The following is a 17,559-nucleotide window of genomic DNA, read 5'->3' on the forward strand; positions in this document are numbered from 1 at the left end:
ATTCAAGGCATGGAGGAGAGTCCATGCACAGTCCATTTTATCCACATCCACAGACTTGCTCACAAACGCTTATTTTCCCAAATATATATATGCCCTTTTAAGGAGGTATATTCATTTTGAAAAAATGGTAAAGTGTAATGAATGAGTCTATTTTTGGTTCATTTTGTATTTCAAATGAAGTGAATAGACATGGGTTTGCATGAACTGAAAACTTGCAACCATAATAGTCTATAGGGAAGTTTTTAAATTCAGTGGTCTGGGTTCCCAGCAACACAGTAAATGATGACATTTTCCCCCCATGACAGGTGTAGGAACCCCAAATCTAATTTAAGCCTCATCTTCCCAGCATTCTTAACACTACACCCTTTCTCTCACCCTAATTTTGTTAACACTGTGCATGCTTACATCTTCCATATCTTCTACGTATATGTACTTTATCGACATAAGGTAATTCCAAGCCTGTAAAAAGTACATAGGACACTTGTAGGACAGCAGTGCTGCATTAGAAAGCATGAATCACACTGGCTACATAATATTTATTTATTTATTTAGATTTTGCTCACACCTTTTTCAGTAGTAGTAGCTCAAGGTGAGTTACATTCAGGTACACTGGATATTTCTCTGTCCCAGGAGGGCTCACAATCTAAGTTTGTACCTGAGGCAATGGAGGGTTAAGTGACTTACCCAAGATCACAAGGAGCAGCAGTGGGATTTGAAGTGGCCACATCTGGATTGCAAGACCGGTGCTCTAACTACTAGGCCACTCCTCCACTTTGTTTTCTGTCACACAAGCTCATGTAGCCATAGATCACTTGCTCCTCCTCTGTACAATCGTTACTCTTTTCTTTCCTTGCTGTATACATGGCATACAAAAGGGAACTTTGCATTTCTTGTATATTTTACTATTGCATTTACTGAGAAAGTAAACATTTAAATATAAAAGTAGTTACACTAGCACCTATTCCTAAAAATAATTGCATGTGCCATTGACCGTCATGCTTTTGTTCTGTGCCGCTTTAACCACTTATGGAGCCCCAGGTAACCTTTTGTGGATAAGGCCCCTCTCCCACTCCAGTGGCACAACTTCCTTAGACCCCTGCTAAAAACAAAATATGGCATAAATGCGCAGAGTCAATGCCAAGGCCATGCTGCTGATGGCTTTGCTGGTTCTGCCCCTCAGATATAGGTAGTGAATGGGACCAGCTGGGGGGGTGGGGGGGCAAGGAAGTCACTGGGCCAAGGCAGGGGAAGGAAGGAAGATGCTGGACCAGCATGCAGAGATGCCTAGGGTGGCCTATCCCAATGTGTGTGAGTGAAGGCCAGTGAGTGAGTTTTTTTTTCTCGTGTTGCATTCAGGGTACACATTTGGCAGGGGCTGAGGAGCCTGGGGAAGGGTTGCTGGTAACGTTCTCATGTGAATTTAAAAATGGATTTCTGTGTCATGGGTGACATGTTATATATTTTAAATTCAATTACTTCAAGTACTTAACCAACGCTAAACCATATATATCTATGCAAACAATTCAACTATATTTAAAAGTCCGTCAAGAGGCACTGTCTCATAATTTGAATACGATCAGACACAATTCAGCTATAACAACAACCACCTCAACACACATCAGATACTGAAAAAAATCTTCTAAACACCATCTGATGTTAAAACAAACAAATTATATTAAAGTTTTGATGTCCTCTCAGTAAGGCCAACACAAACCCTCCACTATAAAACACTGTGCACAAACTTGTATAAAAAAAAAACACATTTAGAAACTTACTAAACCATAACAGCTCTAACTCTGAGGACATACAGGGCAATAATCTTATCTGTACAAAAGGCAGCACTGTAAATATCACACTGGGCCCTAAAACACCAATATATGACCTAGAGAGAAAATAGAACAGATAGGATCTCTATACAGAAGCTACATACTAGCAGAATACCAACATCTTTGTAACACACACAAAATGCAGACAAACCTTCAACAAATATGACAGAAGGGACCACAGATCTTTAGTAGAGAGCTGAAGGCAAAGACTAACTGGAACCTCAAGATGTCAGACCTTGCATACAGCAAACAGAAATAGAAACTGAAATTCAAAATATCAAAGATATGCATTTCCAAAATCTAACATATGAATAAAATCAAATGTAGGTCCAATATAAAATTGTCACATCTTAGCCTCCAGGAATAAACATTAAAAAACAAAACAAAAAAAAAAAGGCGAACGGGAGGAGGATGTGTAAGTCCCCAAAATAATGACCAATACATGTGTACGAGGGCAACTGACTTTGTTTTGCCAGGTAAATGTTTCAGGGGTGGGACTAGCCATACAGTCTTCTCTTAAGTGATGACTATGTGGCTAATCATTCCTATAGTAAAATAGTAGATAATGGCAGATAAGGCCCTGCACAAGCCATCCAGTCTGCCCAACAAAATATAGCACATGATATGATGTGATATAACACATGCGTACTTAAAATCTTGCAGATGAACAGAGTGAGCCATGCAGAGCCTTGATTATCTGTTTCTGGTCTACACAATACACAGCCCTCTATCAGAGAAATATTATAAACAAGGAAAATGGCTGCCAGCAGCGAATGTAACTTCTCCCATGAAGAAAGTGGCTTCCTGGCAGTGTTCATGGTGGTGAATTCAAGCAGAGCAGGAGACTGCCACCCTATGCTGCAGCCAGAAGGCTGTGGGAGGAAAACTGGATGATCCTGGGAAGGTTAGAATCTATTATCATGTCCATTGATACTTCTGGGTTCCTATGTGCTATCTCTGTGCCCACCCCTACATCAGATAAGCTACAGTTAGCACAGGGATATCACATAGGAACCCAGCAGTATCAATGGGCATGATAATAGACCTCAGTCCTCACCCACATCATAATAGTGTAAAGGCTGGACTGGCCCTGTAACAACCCAGTAAAACAAAAATGGGATGGGGACAATGTAGAAATGGAATCCTAAAGATGCAGGAGGGACACACATGCTGGCAAAGGCACACATCTATCACCCCTGTTGCTAAATGGTGCTTATACTGCCAGCTGGCACACACATAGCCACCTCACTTATGGAGATGAGGAGGCTATGATACCTGGGAACAACTGCATTCCTTCTCAAAGGGCCCTTCAGGCCACATACAAACCATGTAGTATGCAGCCATGAAGACAATTTCCTTGCCACATGAGAAAGGTGGACTATGTGGAGAAAGCAACAATGGCCCCCAACCAATTCCCATGGGTTGTTAGTGCCAGGATAAGATGGTAAACATAGACTCTCCACATTATACAAACAACATGCATGGTAGTCCTGTCCCTTCTCTTGCAATTGTCAGGAAAAACCTGCTCATCAGATGGAGGAAAGGATGTGCACATGGGAATTGGCTATGCACGGAACATAGCCACTGAACACATCTCTGTTCCAGATGATTGAGGGTGAAGAAAGACATTGAGGTTCTGAAGACAAGATATATGATAACACAGAAAAAGCAGCCCCACCTGATATGCCACATCAGGCAACACCTTGCTGCTTCACATGGTAAGTTGCAGATGTGGTAGCGTCATGGTCGTCAATTGCATATTGCTGACCTCATGCATAACTGACAGTAGCAAGTAGCACCTCATCCTATGGCCTGGTGACCAATGATTAACTGAGTTCTGAATATCATCTGTGTGCAATTATTAATTGGGTGAAGTATGCTAAGGTATCACCACACCCTTATTATTATTATTATTTTTTTTTTTAGAAGTGATCATCTTTTGAGGTAACTGCTCAGTTCTAGGAAGGCTGTGGCAGAATTTATTTGATTTTGTGATTATATCTGCTACCTTGAATTTTTTTGAATTTGGTGTATAATTTCAACATTTATTTCTTCTGCACTGACAGACAATCCCCATATGCCACACTTACTTGGAAGTAAGCAGAAAGAGCCAAAAAAAAGGACTAAAGAACTACTACTACGTATCATTTCTATAGCACTACTAGACATATGTAGCGCTGTACACTTGAACATGAAGAGACAGTCCCTGCTCCACAGAGCTTACAATCTAATTAGGACAGACAAACAGGACAAATAAGAGATAAAGGAATTACTTAAGGTGGGAGTGATAAAACAGACATGGGTACTGAACAAGTGAATAGCATTTAGGAGTTAAAAGCAGCCACAAAAGGTGGGCTTTTAGCCAAGATTTGAAGACGGGCAAGAGATGGAGCTTGACGTACTGACTTAGGAAGTCTATTCCAGGCATATGGTGCAGCAAGATAAAAGGAACAGAGAGTCTGGAGTTGGCAGTGGAGGAGAAGGGTACAGATAAGAGAGAACTGAGCATGTTCAGTTTAGTGGGATCACACTATTATACTTCCCCTTTGTAAATAACATGGTCACACTAGTCAGTCAATGCTTTTTTGGGTTTCCTCGTAAGCTAGTCACAAGACCATGCTATTGTTGGTTTCTTTTACCATGACTACAATAAATCTTGCTGCAGCAATTGTTTTGTGGCATTTTAATGTGCGTGTAGCAGTCCCAAAGTTATAAGGACAATTAAACCCACCCACTTGCTTATAGTTCTGATGGAATATTAAATGCCTCTTTAACTCTCTGTCCCTACCTCCATGCCCCTGATGGAAAAACAGACACCCTACACCCTCCTAGACTCCCTGGCAGATGGTTGTGTTTATTATTTATTTACTCGAACACTTGCTACAGTGGCAAATTGTCAATGGACATCAAATGGTTTACAAAATCTAATAAATTGATGGAAGATCAAAGAAAACTCTGATGTTATCAAGTAAAGTACATAAGTATTGCCACACTGGGACAGAATAATGGTCCATCAAACCCAACATTCTGTTTCCAACCGTGGCCAATCCAGGTCACAAATACCTGGCAAGATCCTGAAAAAGTTCAATACATTTTATGCTGCTTAGTTATCCCAGAAATAAGCAGAGCATTTTCCCCAAGTAAATTTAATAATGGTCTATGGACTTTTCCTTTAGGAACCCGTCTAGACCTTTTTAAAACCCCGTTAAGCTAACTGTCTTTACCAGGGGTATGGTCTACATCATTGCTGGGTGAGAGTAGAAAACTTGATGTGTTGTGGTACAGCCTTTCTGACCTCCTGCAATTCTTTCCAGTCACAGTCCATGCTCCAAAACAAATAATATTGTGTACCATGCTCTAGAGTCCTGAATAGGCAGCTGCTTAAGTGACTTTGGAACCAGGCCTGTGCTAGTAGTAAATAGTATAAAGGTGCTTGAAAGACACACAGAAATACCTGAATAAAAGACATGATGAGCATTAGTTAGAATTTTGACGGCACTACGAAATGACACTTGAAGCCAGTGTTCATCCTGCAGCAGAGATGTTACACGATTAAAAAGCAGTGTGATAAATGCATATGGTATGAGCTGCAATCACCACAATTATTTCCTGCTTAGATGCTTTGGGATGGGGGTGGAGTGGGGAGATATGACTCACTGCACACAAATTGGTTCAAACTGGGTCTATTTTATCAATAAATTGTCCCTCATTTTCCAACCTTCCCTGCCTGTAGGATAGGTTTCTTATTTTTATACTACAATCGTAGTGGCTGTGCAAAAGATAGCATTGTTTAGAAGGTAAGGTAGGAGCTAAGCAGTTCATAATCCCCTCTGCTAAATAACTAGCAAGTGTAGCCATGCTCAGTTTTAGTGCAGCTGTGCTCTGTTGATTTTGCATGAGTTTTCATCAGTGTTGTCACGGATGTGTATGTGCTAGCATTACTGTGTCTCAGGGGGGAGTTCATCAAGGTGCAGTAAAAGTTTGCCTTTTAACCACACCTTGATGCCCCGTGGGATTCAGCAACCTCTGGGGCATTAAGGGGCAACCTGCAGGGCAGGGACGGACTGACAGGGATCTGGGCCCCTGGGCAATAAGGGTCGTGCCCCCCCCCCCAACCTCCCATCTGACAGATTACTGGCTCTGCATCTGTTGTAATATTTCTAAAACACACAAACTTGATGTAGAAATATACAAAAGCATTAAATCCTGCTAATAGTGCATCCAGAATATACAATTGGAATGATATGCATGTTATTTTGCTTTCTTAATGCTGCTGAGGCTCAACCTTTTTTCATTTGGACACACCTGAAGGACAATGCTCACATATGTGACACAGTGCATACATGACCCTCACGGACCTTTAGTCTGACAGTATAGCAGTTGTTATGAGTTAAATGTACATATGCTCTGTATCCACACAAATCCAACCTCTCCCCAACAACATAGATGCAGATGAGAACTAGGAAATTTCCCAATGGAAAAAACTATACAAAAAAAACATTCTGATTCTTATTCATCTGAGGAGTAGCAATATAAATCTCTCCCATTCCAGGCACATTGTGAAATACAAAACCTGAAAAAAAATCCTAATAGCATAAATGTACCAAACATTTCATATGACAATAGCACTAATCCTATGATTCAAACAGCAAGAACCCTACCTATGAATAGGCAGTACTACAACTATTACACTGGGCCCTAAAACACCAATACACCAACTACAGGCAAAACAGAAAAAAATGGAACTGCTATCAAGTTCTACACAGAATACCACACCTCAGTCATATCCAAAACACAGACAGATCTTCATAAAATACAGAAAAAGGGATTACAAATTACAAATAGAAATACGAAGACAAAAATTGAACTGGGAACCTCAAGAAGTCGAACTCAGATGTATCGCAACACTGAAGAAATAAAAACAAATGTATAAACATAATACAAAGCCATTTGAAATGCACATTTCCCAAAGCTAACATATTCCAGTTAATAAATTCAAAATAAAACTTATTTTCTACCTTTGTTGTCTGGACATTTTATTTTCCCATCATGCTGGGCCCAGTTTCTCTTTTATGTTTTCCTGCTTTCTGCTCTTTCCATCAGTTGTCCATTTTTCATGTCTTTCCTCTCCTCCTGTTTTGTTCCATTCCTTCACTACACCTGTCTGACACACTGATCTTTCCCTTTTAGTTATTTCCTCCCTTTTTTCTTTTCTGCCTCTGTCCACACAAGCTTCACCCTCTTTCTTACCATCCAGTTCTCCATCTCCTATTTCCTTTCACCTACCTATCAACTTTCCAACTCCTTCTCTCACCCCATACCTCTCCCATTTGTAGTCTCACCCCTTACCCAAACTCCTATTCCATTCTTTCATTTACTCCCCAGTACCACATTTCTATCATCTGCACTCACTATCCTTCTCCTACTCATCACCTTGACAACCCCCAATGGCCTCTCCCGTATGGTTCCAACATTCCCAGTATTACCCCTCCCTCTGCTTCCTTGTAGTCTGATATCCCTTCCACTCCACCCCTGTCCCCACCCATGGCCCAGCATCTCTCCCTCTCTCCTTTCTGCTCCCAGGTTCAATATCTCTCCCTCTCTTTCTCTCCCTACCTCCCTTCCCTGGGATCCAACATCTCTCCCTCCCTTCCTGCTCCCAGGTTCAACATCTCTCCCTCTTTTTCTCTCCCTACCTCCCTTCCCTGGGATCCAACATCTCTCCTTCCCTCCACCCCATCCCACTTCCAACATCTGTCCATCTCTCTTCCTTCCCTCTTTCCCTCTGTTTCCTCCTTCCCCATGCCTCCGGGTCCAACATCTCTCTATATGTCTTTCTTCCCTTACCCTTCCCCTCTGCTCCCTTGTCCAACATGTTTCCATCTCCTTCACCTCCATCCCCAGGTCCAACGCATTTCCATCTCTCTTCCTTTCATTCCTCCCTGCGTATAACATCTCTCCTTCTCTGTTCTCTCTTTTCCCACTGCCCCCAGGTCCAATGTGTATCCATCTCTCTTCCTTCCCTTATCCCATCTCACATGTCTAACATTTATCTCCCTCCTTCCCCTCTGTCCCCAGATCAAACATGTCTCCATCATTCTTCCTTCCCTTCCTCCCACCCTGCATTTATCTTCTCTCCCTCTCTGTTTCCTCCTTCCCTACTGCCCCTGGGTCCAAATCATATCTCTTCCTTCCCTTTCTTCCTTCCCATCCCATTCATCCATCATTTCTCACTCTGCTTCCCCTCTGTCTCCCGGGTCCGGCAGTACTCATGTCTCACAACTCCTCTTTCTTTCACCTGTGGCCTGGTATCTCCTCCTGTGTCCGACCCCCCCCCCCCTCCTATAAAACCTGCATTTCTGTGGTAGAATGGCAGTAGTGATTCCCTTCAGCTGTCTGCCGCTGAGCTCGCGGCCTGCTCTCTGCTGCATCCCAACCTTGCGGAAGTAGGAAAATGCATCAGAACAGGGCGGGATGAGTAGAGAGCAGGCCATGAGCTCAGCAGCATACAGCTGAAGGGAATCACTGATGCTGCTGTTCTGCCACAAAAACACAGGTTTTAAAGGCGAGGGGGAGTTGGACACAGAAGGAGATACTGGGCCATGGGCGGGGGGGGGGGGGGGGGAGAGGAATTGAAAGAGATTTGTAGTGCTGGACTCGAAGGCGGAGGGGAAGCAGAGTGAGAAATGGACATGTGGGGTGGGAAGTGCTGGCCTCCCCCAACTGCTCTGGGCCCTCGGGCACTGTCCAGTTGCCCAATTGGTCAGTCTGCCCCTGCTGTGGGGCAACCTCGGTACCGTAGATTGTTGAATCCCATTTTAGAGGAATAATGCTGCTGTGAGTCACTTTGCAAGCAGCATTATTCCAAAGGCCCAGGAACATTGGGCCACAAAGCCATGGCCTGATGCTCCCCGACCTGCAGATCCTCTGGTCCACCCCTGCCTTAAGCAGCTTCCTGCCTCAAAAGGCCCTCTCACCCCCCCATAGGGGCTACCTTCACAAATCATTGGTGGTCCAGGGGGGGGTCTTCAGTGGTCTAGAGAGGGTGTCCTGGGGTCTGAGGGGGTCTTCTTGGGGGGGGGGGGTCTTTGGCAGGAGCGATGCCCAACCTTCAAAATGGCACCCCTGTCAGTAGTCTCACATGATTACAGCTAGGAGTCATATTCCCATATACGGAAAAAAAATGGAAATATGACCCCTAACCGTTGTTATGCGAGACTACTGCTAGGGGAGCCATTTTGAAGGTGGCATAGCACAAGGCAGAAGTGACTGGGCATCGTTCCTGCCAAAGACCCCCCCCCCGAGACCCCCAGGATGACCCCCCCCCGTATCACCAATGATTTGTAAAGGTAACCCCCTGTGGAGGGGGGCTGAAATCATGGGGTACAGGAAGGACTGTGGGGGACACTCCCAGATGGTAAAATAACCCCAACTGAAAAGGTTATTTTACTGTAGTTCTGAGGCCCTAATGTGATTTGCAGTGTATCACCGCAAGTCGTGCTAGTGCATTTGCATAATAATGAGATGCAAAACATGCATTTGCATGTCATTACTATCTAATCCGCAGCAATTTATTTATCACCGTGGTATTTTAGGTCCGGCAGCACTAGGGCCTTTTAAGTTGTATTAAGGCCCAATTATTGTGATTTAGGTCCCTAGCGCTGCTTGATGAATCCCTCCCTTAGTGAATCACCTCCTTTGTGTCTTTACATAATATACATCTCTATCAATATCCAGTGGAAATGGCTTAATCAGGCAATCCTAGTTGACCATTTTTGGCAAATTTTGCCAAACTGAATGGTTAATATGCAAAATGTGTTCCCAGCACTCTGTTGCTAGAGAGGATTTTCCTAATTCTTTTCCAGAGTCTGGTTTGAATCTGTCTCCTCAGTACATCCAGGAACACTGTGTATTTCATATTATTAGAAAACAGTGCAGTACACAGGGTTCCTTCCTTGGAACATCACATCTGAACTCACTTGATAAGTGGAATTGACACAGGATATTGTATCCCTAGTGATATTGTAGCTATGTCACGGGTTTGGGCCTTTTTTGAGTATTACTTGCTATACTTGGAATAACCACTAGAACTATTAGAACATTTCCCCACTGAAACTGATTTTTTTCCTAGGTGGTAAAACTGTTCCATGAAGGCTGTGCACACACAAGAAAAGGATGCATAGGTTTATTTGTCCTGTCTGTCTGTCCTGATTTAGATTGTAAGCTCTTTTGAGCAGGGACTGTCTTTTCTTCATGTTCAATTGTGAAGCGCTGTGTACGACTGGTAGCGCTATAGAAATGATTTGTAGTAGTAGTAGGTTGGGAATAAGGAGTAAAAAGGACATAGATGAGAATAGTTTGTGAAGGAGTTATCATCTTGACTGTTGAAATGGACTACCACATTGTCAGTAGAATTATGTATAAATTATTTGCAACTGATGAATTCATTTTTTAAAAAACTTCCTTGCATTTGAAAGTGTACAGATTTAAAAATGCACAGATCAAATTTAAAATTTGTCAATGCTGCCCTTAAATTGCAGGCAATTAGGCAGATAGAGGACAAAGGACCAGCGTGAATGAGAGATGAGGTTTTCAGAATGATAACAGAAGTGTACTAATTCACTTTCAGTGGAACTTAGGGAGGGTCTATACTGCCTTGAAAAGCCAAAATGCAGTAACTGTTGAGAGTGTAAATATGAAAAAAGTTTTTAAAAAACTGAATAAATCCCCATGAACAAAACAAATATGAGGAAATATTTTTTCACTCAACGAATAGTTAACTCTGGAACTCTTTGCCAGAGGATGTAGTAACAGCGGGTTAGCGTATCTGGGTTTAAAAAAAGTTTGGACAAGTTCCTGGAGGAAAAGTCCATAGTCTGCTATTGAGACAGACATGGGGAAGTAACTACTTGCCTTTGGATTTGTAGCATGGAATGTTGCCATGATTTGGGTTTCTGCCAGGTACTTATGACCTGGCTTGGCCACTGTTGGAAACAGGATACTGGGCTAGATGGACCATTGGTCTGACCCAGTATGGCTACTCTTATGTTCTTGTGTAATTCTTGACCAAAATTAATACAATATTGAGTTCTGCAATAACATATCTCCCACTTATCAAGAGAGACTCCGGCCGATATTCAAAGCGATTTAAGGGTGCAGGAGCCTCTCTTGCCTGCTTAAATCGCTTACCACTGCCTAAGTGATGATATTCAGCGGCACTTAACCAGATAGTACCACTGAATATCACCACAGACCATCCAACAAAAAAGTGGGCAGGTCAGGGCAGCACTGGGGGTGGCATTAGGGAGGAGCAAGGGTTTATGTGGGTGCTGGCAATATTCAGTGCCCGGACCCACATAACTAAGCAGATTAATTTAGGATTCTCAAAAGCTGTCTTAAATTAACCCATTTAGCTATGTGGGCCCTGGCACTGAATATCAGCCAGGACCCACGTAACAGTTTTAACCCCCAATCCCCCATGAAGACCCCCTTCGCTCTTCCCCCTCCCCCTGGGAATGACCCCCCAACCCTGTGGTCCTGGTAGCACCCTCCCCAGGCCAACCTTTGCTCCTTGATGGTCCAGTGGTGGCATTGGAGGCAGAAGTGAAGCCCCCTTGCTCCTGCCCCTTGTGACTGGTAAGATAAAATGGCTGCCTCAACCTCTTGCGGCAGCCTTGTGGTAGTACACAAGTATTGTGAATTGCCGCAAGAGGTTGCAGCAGCCATTTTTTCTAAACAGAGGCAAGGGGAAGGAGTAGAGAGCGTTGTTAATGTCCCCAACGCCCCCACTGGATCATCAGAGAGGAAAGGTAGGTCAGGAGAGAGCCTACTTGGACCACGGGAAAGGAGTTTGGGGGAGGGGTCATTCCTAGGGGAGGAGTGGCCTAGTGGTTAGGGTGGTGGACTTTGGTCCTGGGGAACTGAGGAACTGAGTTCGATTCCCGGCACAGGCAGCTCCTTGTGACTCTGGGCAAGTCACTTAACCCTCCATTGCCTGCCGCATTGAGCCTGCCATGAGTGGGAAAGCGCGGGATACAAATGTAACAAAAATAAAATAAATAAAAATAATGGGAGGGATTTCTGACTCATATCCTGGGGCAAAGGGTGTCACGTTTTCCAAAGCAGGAAACTGGGTTAGTGAGCCCTTGGGCCACTGCCGAGGAGCGGCAGCGGCAGGCAAAACCACCCTCAAACCAGGGACAGGGCAGAACAGGACTGGAATCCCAGACTGGGGTTGCAGCAGAGGCAAAACCAGCTGGAACAGGCAGAGCAGGAACCCTAGTCTTCACCTGCGCTTAGCCGCTTTTCCCCAGGAGTTGAGCCACTGGGTGCAGGCAGCCGGCAGGGCTTTGCAGGGCAGGGCAGGATACCAACAGGCAACACACAACAGAGAAGAACTAAAAGCTGCCAGCGCAGCCACTAAACAAGAAACACAAACACTGACAAACAAAAGACAGAACTGAAAGCTGCCAGGCAGCCACTAAACAAGACACACAGAGAACCCAGAACTAGACACAGAAAACAACAAAGAATCAAGACTAGGGCAGAACAAGCAAGGCAACACAAAGACTAAACAGAAACAGGCAAGGAACTAGAACAAGGAATCAAACTCAGGCTGAAGTGCAACAAGCACCCACATACCAGGGCCTAAGACGATGCAAAGGCAACAGCAGAGAGTCTCCAAATGGCCAATAAGCCCAGCAGCAGCTGAGGTTTAACTGCAGCAATCACCAGGTAACTATGGGTGCTGAGAAGGTTCAATCCAAGCAAGCAAGTCTGGCAGCCCGGAAGATCCGGACCGGACTGGGCCGAACTCTGGAACGGGTGATAGTCCATAGCAGCCACCGGTTCTGGCCACCAGAGGGCGAGGTGAGCACAGATGTAACAAAGGGGAGGAGAGGAGGGGAGCTTTCTTGAGGGATCAGGGGGCAAAAAGGAGGCAACCCCCCCCCCCCAAAAAAAAAAAAACAGGTTATGCAGGTCCTGGCCAATATTCAGCCAAGGCCCACAAAACTCTATTAAGTGGGGACCAGCTTAATATTCGGGGCTAATCTAGCTGGTGCTGGAAAGTGTTTTTAAAAAATTCTGACCGCTGCTGGCTGAATATCGGGGGGACTGTGCTTTGAACTTGTGCTACAGGCTTGAAAATGCATCCAAATGTTAAATGGCTTCCATATTAAGAAATACACTGTAACTACAGGATATCTGGAGAGTCAGCTTAGTTTTGACAAAATTTTGAGTTACTGTGCTCTGGCTTTTCAGGGCAGAATAGCATGTGTTCAAGAAGTTGTCTTACAAGACAGGTATTTCAGTACTATGTAAGGCAACCCTTTGACAACCGCTCAAGCAACTGGTCTTGACACATACATTCAGATACAAAATATATAACAGTTTTGCTTCCCAGTGTTAAACTGCTGAGTAGGCAAATATTTGTTTTAATATATTTAATATTATTTTTTTTAAGTGTAGTTTATTCCAAGTTTTGAACATAAAATCTTATGTAACCCTGGTCTTATCAGTCTGGGCACCAACTAGCTCATTGTGAGTCAGAAGGTACCCGAGACCAGGGTCACAAAATAAAACTAACACGTTCTTAGTCCTTCTGACTTACTGAACTGGGCGTAGGCAAGGGCCAGATAAAAATCTGGAAGGCCGTAGGGTTTTGAGTGGGCTTTTGTTTCTCTTTTACTCTCTGTTCTCTCTCCTTTATCATTCTGGGAATAAATACAATCCTACAGTATGTACGTTTTTTACAGCTCCTCCTGTCCATACCGATCCCTTCTGGGTGAAACAATCTAAGGCTGTGCCTGCAGCACTTGTCCAGCAAGCAGATCTTCCTCTGGATCAAACCTCCCTGACTGTCCACCCTCCTCTCCTCCAAAGGAGTACCTCCCTGGGCTACCACCTTTGGCTCTGTCCTGCTCTCAGGCTGGGATCCTCTACTTCCCATCTGTTGCACAGCACTCCTCCATTCAACAACCAGAAACATTTCTCTCTGCAACTTACCCAGGAACCCAACCCCTTGGGCTGGAACCATAATACAAAAGAAAGTTAAAGTTATAGAGTAAAAGAAAGAAAATAAGATAATTTGATCAATACCTATCTGATGGTTTCACTGTTGTTCCAGAGTAGTATTACTGTACCTGTTAAAGTAACATCCACAATCTCAGAACCCTTTCCTCAGAAACTCTGGAGAGTTCTCTCATGATCTTTAGTAATCCCCATTATAATGGGGGATTACACTTACAATGGCACTTTTCAGGCTGAAAACTAGTACTCCACAACTTTGTTACATTTGTATTTAATTTTATTCATGTGCAAATATACTTGGCTCTACCTGAACTAGAGAGTGGCATGGTAATGGCAACTACAGTGATTCCACAGAAACCACGGTATTACCGCGTTAATGGGAAACATTACATGGTAATACCATGATAATAGTTAAGTGTTATGTGGTAGTGCCATGGGAATGGGGAGTGAAATAACGGCAATTTCGCAGTAATGGGGGCAGCTGCAGGCAGGGACATAGCTAAGGATGGGCCCATCCAGTGTCGGCTCAGGCCCACACAGTCTCGGGTAATCACCAATCAGGTTAGCTTGCACAGTTTTCACATTAGTGCTTCAGCTCCATGGACAGGAAGTGCCTCTTGTGAGATGCTAGTCAGGAGTTGGGCACTGGAGACCTCTGCTGCAAAGTTTTCAGCTTATCTTTGCAGTCTCTATCTGCTCAGCCTCGCTCATACCTGCCCCCCATGGCCCATGTGCACCTGTCTAATGCTGCCTTTAATTTAGCTGGCTGCCCCCCCCCCCTTTTTCCCCATCCCCAGTGACCAACGGGCATTGCAACAGCCAGCTTGGGCCTCCTCTCCAGGACCACATGCACAGAGATCAGGGTAAAAAAAAAAAAGTTTTGATTAAAGGTTTTACCAATACGTATACTTTCCTTTTTCAAGAATTCTTTTAAATATTTTATGATATTGTCTTGCATCTTTGATTTATAAGTACAGTATTTGATTATGCATTGTTGTATAATTCATTTGTATATTATCTATTGTAGCTACTGAGTCTCAGAGGGCCCTGCGAGCTCTACCATCACTCATGGTCAAATATCTCAAGCTCACAGCTCACCCCTAAGCTCAGAAACAATTAAACTAACCTAGGGTCCTTTTACTAAGATACGCTGAAAAATGGCCTGCGGTACTGTAGACGCCTGTTTTGGGTGCCCGCAGAATTGATTTTTGGTGCACCTGCAAAAATGCCTTTTTAAAATAGGGTTACCATATTTTGTCCTCCAAAAAGGAGGACACACCCCCACCCCCTTTTACACCCCGCCTACCCCCTTTCATGCCCTCGCTCCGCCCCTGTCACATTTTCCCCTTCCCCTGTCACATACCCCGTCACCCCCCTCCCCTCCCCGTCACCCCCCTCCCCTTACCTTACTACTGCCCTGGTGGTCTAGAAATCCGGAGTGCTGCCCTGCATGCATCCTTCCTGTTGGTGATCGCGGCGTTGATTCAAAATGGCCGCCGAGAGTTGAAGCTGAGAGGAGGAAGGTGTTGGATTTGAGCAGAGAGAAAAAGAAATAAAACTGATTTTTTGTCCCTCTACTGTTTAAAAGTTTTGCAAGTTAAGACTGTGGTAGAGTGGGTGGTTTTAGACCAAGACAATCTGGTTTTCAGAAGGGCAATGGAACCAAAACTGTGTTGATTTCTTTGAAAATGGTGTGAGACTCAGTTTAGACAGAGGGATGGATGTTTTCCTCAACTTCAGTGTGATGTTTGATATCATTAATCACATTTTATTATTACAAAGATTGGCTAAATCAGGTTTAACCGGACGTGTATAATTCATGGTTGCTGTCATTTATGTCAGGCAGGAACCTGGTGTGGGGGGGGGGGGGGGGGGGTTGTTTGAGAAGGACAGGAATCAGATTCTGTTCCTGTAACCTGCAACTTACCTCAGGGCTCGGTATTACCACTATATTAATCTCTTCACGAGTCCTCTGGTTGAGGTTATATAGCAACATTGGATATCATGCCGTTTGTTTGCAGACGATATCCAATTCTGGCAGGAGGTTCATAAGGACCAGTCTCTATCTTTGGCCCAGGTTAATGGATGTTTGCAAGGGATGTTTTGTTGGTTTAATATGGTGCAGCTGAAACTCATCCCTATTAAATCATGCTATTTGGGAGCAGGCATCACAATGAGTTGCTGACATTACAATCCTATTGATGGGATTAACATGAGCTGTAAAGGGATAGTAAGAAACCTAGAATTATTGAAATGAAGCTCTGGAATGAGGGAGGGGGGAGGGCATAGAATGAGGAGGAAGAGGATAGACTCATAAGTAACCCAAAGAAATACTTCTTCATGGAAAGGGTGGTGAATTTGTGGAGATGAAAACTGTTTCTGAATTCAAGAAAGCTTGGGACAAGTACATAGAATTTCTAAGAGAGAAGAAGGGATAATAGATGGCATGGATGGGCAGACTGGAGAGGCCATGTGGAGGGGCATAATCAAATGTCGCCGGCGAAATAGATCTCCGGCGATCTATTTTGGTGGCGGCGCAACAGCTGGCCTGGAAACATATTTTTTTTCGATAATACGGTTTAGCCCAGCCAAATGCCAGAGTTCGCCGGGTTTGAGATCACCGGTTTTGTTTTTCAGCGATAAAGGAAAAAAATGTAAAAGGACCAAGTAAAGCCGGCGAAATACTGCTTAACGCCGCTTTTTTTCCCATTATCCATGAAAGCCGGCCATCTGGTAGCCATGCCCATGCCCGCCCATGTCCCGCCTTCACTTTGCCGGCGACATGCCCCTTTGAACTTTCACCGGCGAGGCGACGGGAAAGCGGTGATGCTGTCAAAAAAGCAGCTTTCGATTATACCGATTTCACCGCTTTTCCGAGATCGCCGGCCATCTCCCAATTTATGTCGGAAGATGGCCGGTGATCACTTTCGAAAATAAGCCTGATAGTTTTTTTATCTGCCTTCATTTCTCTGTTCCTCCCTATCAATTACTTTGATTGGTTGCCAAATGGCCACCAGGCTTTAGCTCTGCTAACCTTTAGTTTACTACTGAGCTGCCAAACACCAGGTACAGCTAATATAGCTAAAAGGTATTATCTATATTAGCTGTACCTAAAGATTAGAGCAGCAGGCTGAGAACTAGGGAAACCATGATTCAAATCTCACTATTGCTCCTTTAGATCTTGAACAAGTCACTTAACCCTCCACTGCCTCAGGTACAAAACATAATTGTAAATCCTCCAAGGACAGGAAAATACCTTCTGTACCTGAACGTAACTTGCCTTCACCTACTATTGAGAAAGGTGTGATCTAAATCCAAAATCCAGTACCAGGCATACGGTGAAGTAAGACAAATCACTACAAATGTCACTTCCACAAGTCACACAATAAGGACCTAGATAGCATAGTAACATAGTAGATGACGGCAGAAAAAGTCCTGCACGGTCCATCTAGTCTGCCCAACAAGATAAACTCATAGGTGCCTTGATTTGTATCTGTAATTTTCAGGACACAGACCGTAGAAGTCTTGCCCAGAACTAGCCCCATTTTCAGGACCTAGATAGCATCATAAACATTGCAGTAGGCACTAAAACATAAATACACCATCGGGAAAACTAAACAAGTCAGTTGATCCTGCACAGTCAATGCTAAGAGAAAATCAAAGTCTCTTTCACATACAAAACACAGATAAACCCTCACACAGT

At 44.0% G+C, this 17,559-nt stretch overlaps 1 protein-coding gene across 1 annotated transcript in view; it reads left to right on the forward strand.

Moving 5' to 3' along the window:
• SLC25A24 (solute carrier family 25 member 24) overlaps positions 1–9,279 on the forward strand; it is a 97,239-nt gene extending 87,960 nt beyond the window's left edge. Inside the window, exon 11 of the transcript XR_003942403.1 lies at positions 9,267–9,279. The gene's annotated coding sequence lies outside the window, so the exon portion shown is untranslated. The remainder of the gene's footprint in view (positions 1–9,266) is intronic.
• The last annotated feature ends 8,280 nt before the right edge of the window (positions 9,280–17,559 follow it).

Source organism: Microcaecilia unicolor, chromosome 6 (assembly GCF_901765095.1).
Source record: "Microcaecilia unicolor chromosome 6, aMicUni1.1, whole genome shotgun sequence".
Taxonomy (NCBI): Eukaryota; Metazoa; Chordata; class Amphibia; order Gymnophiona; family Siphonopidae; genus Microcaecilia; species Microcaecilia unicolor.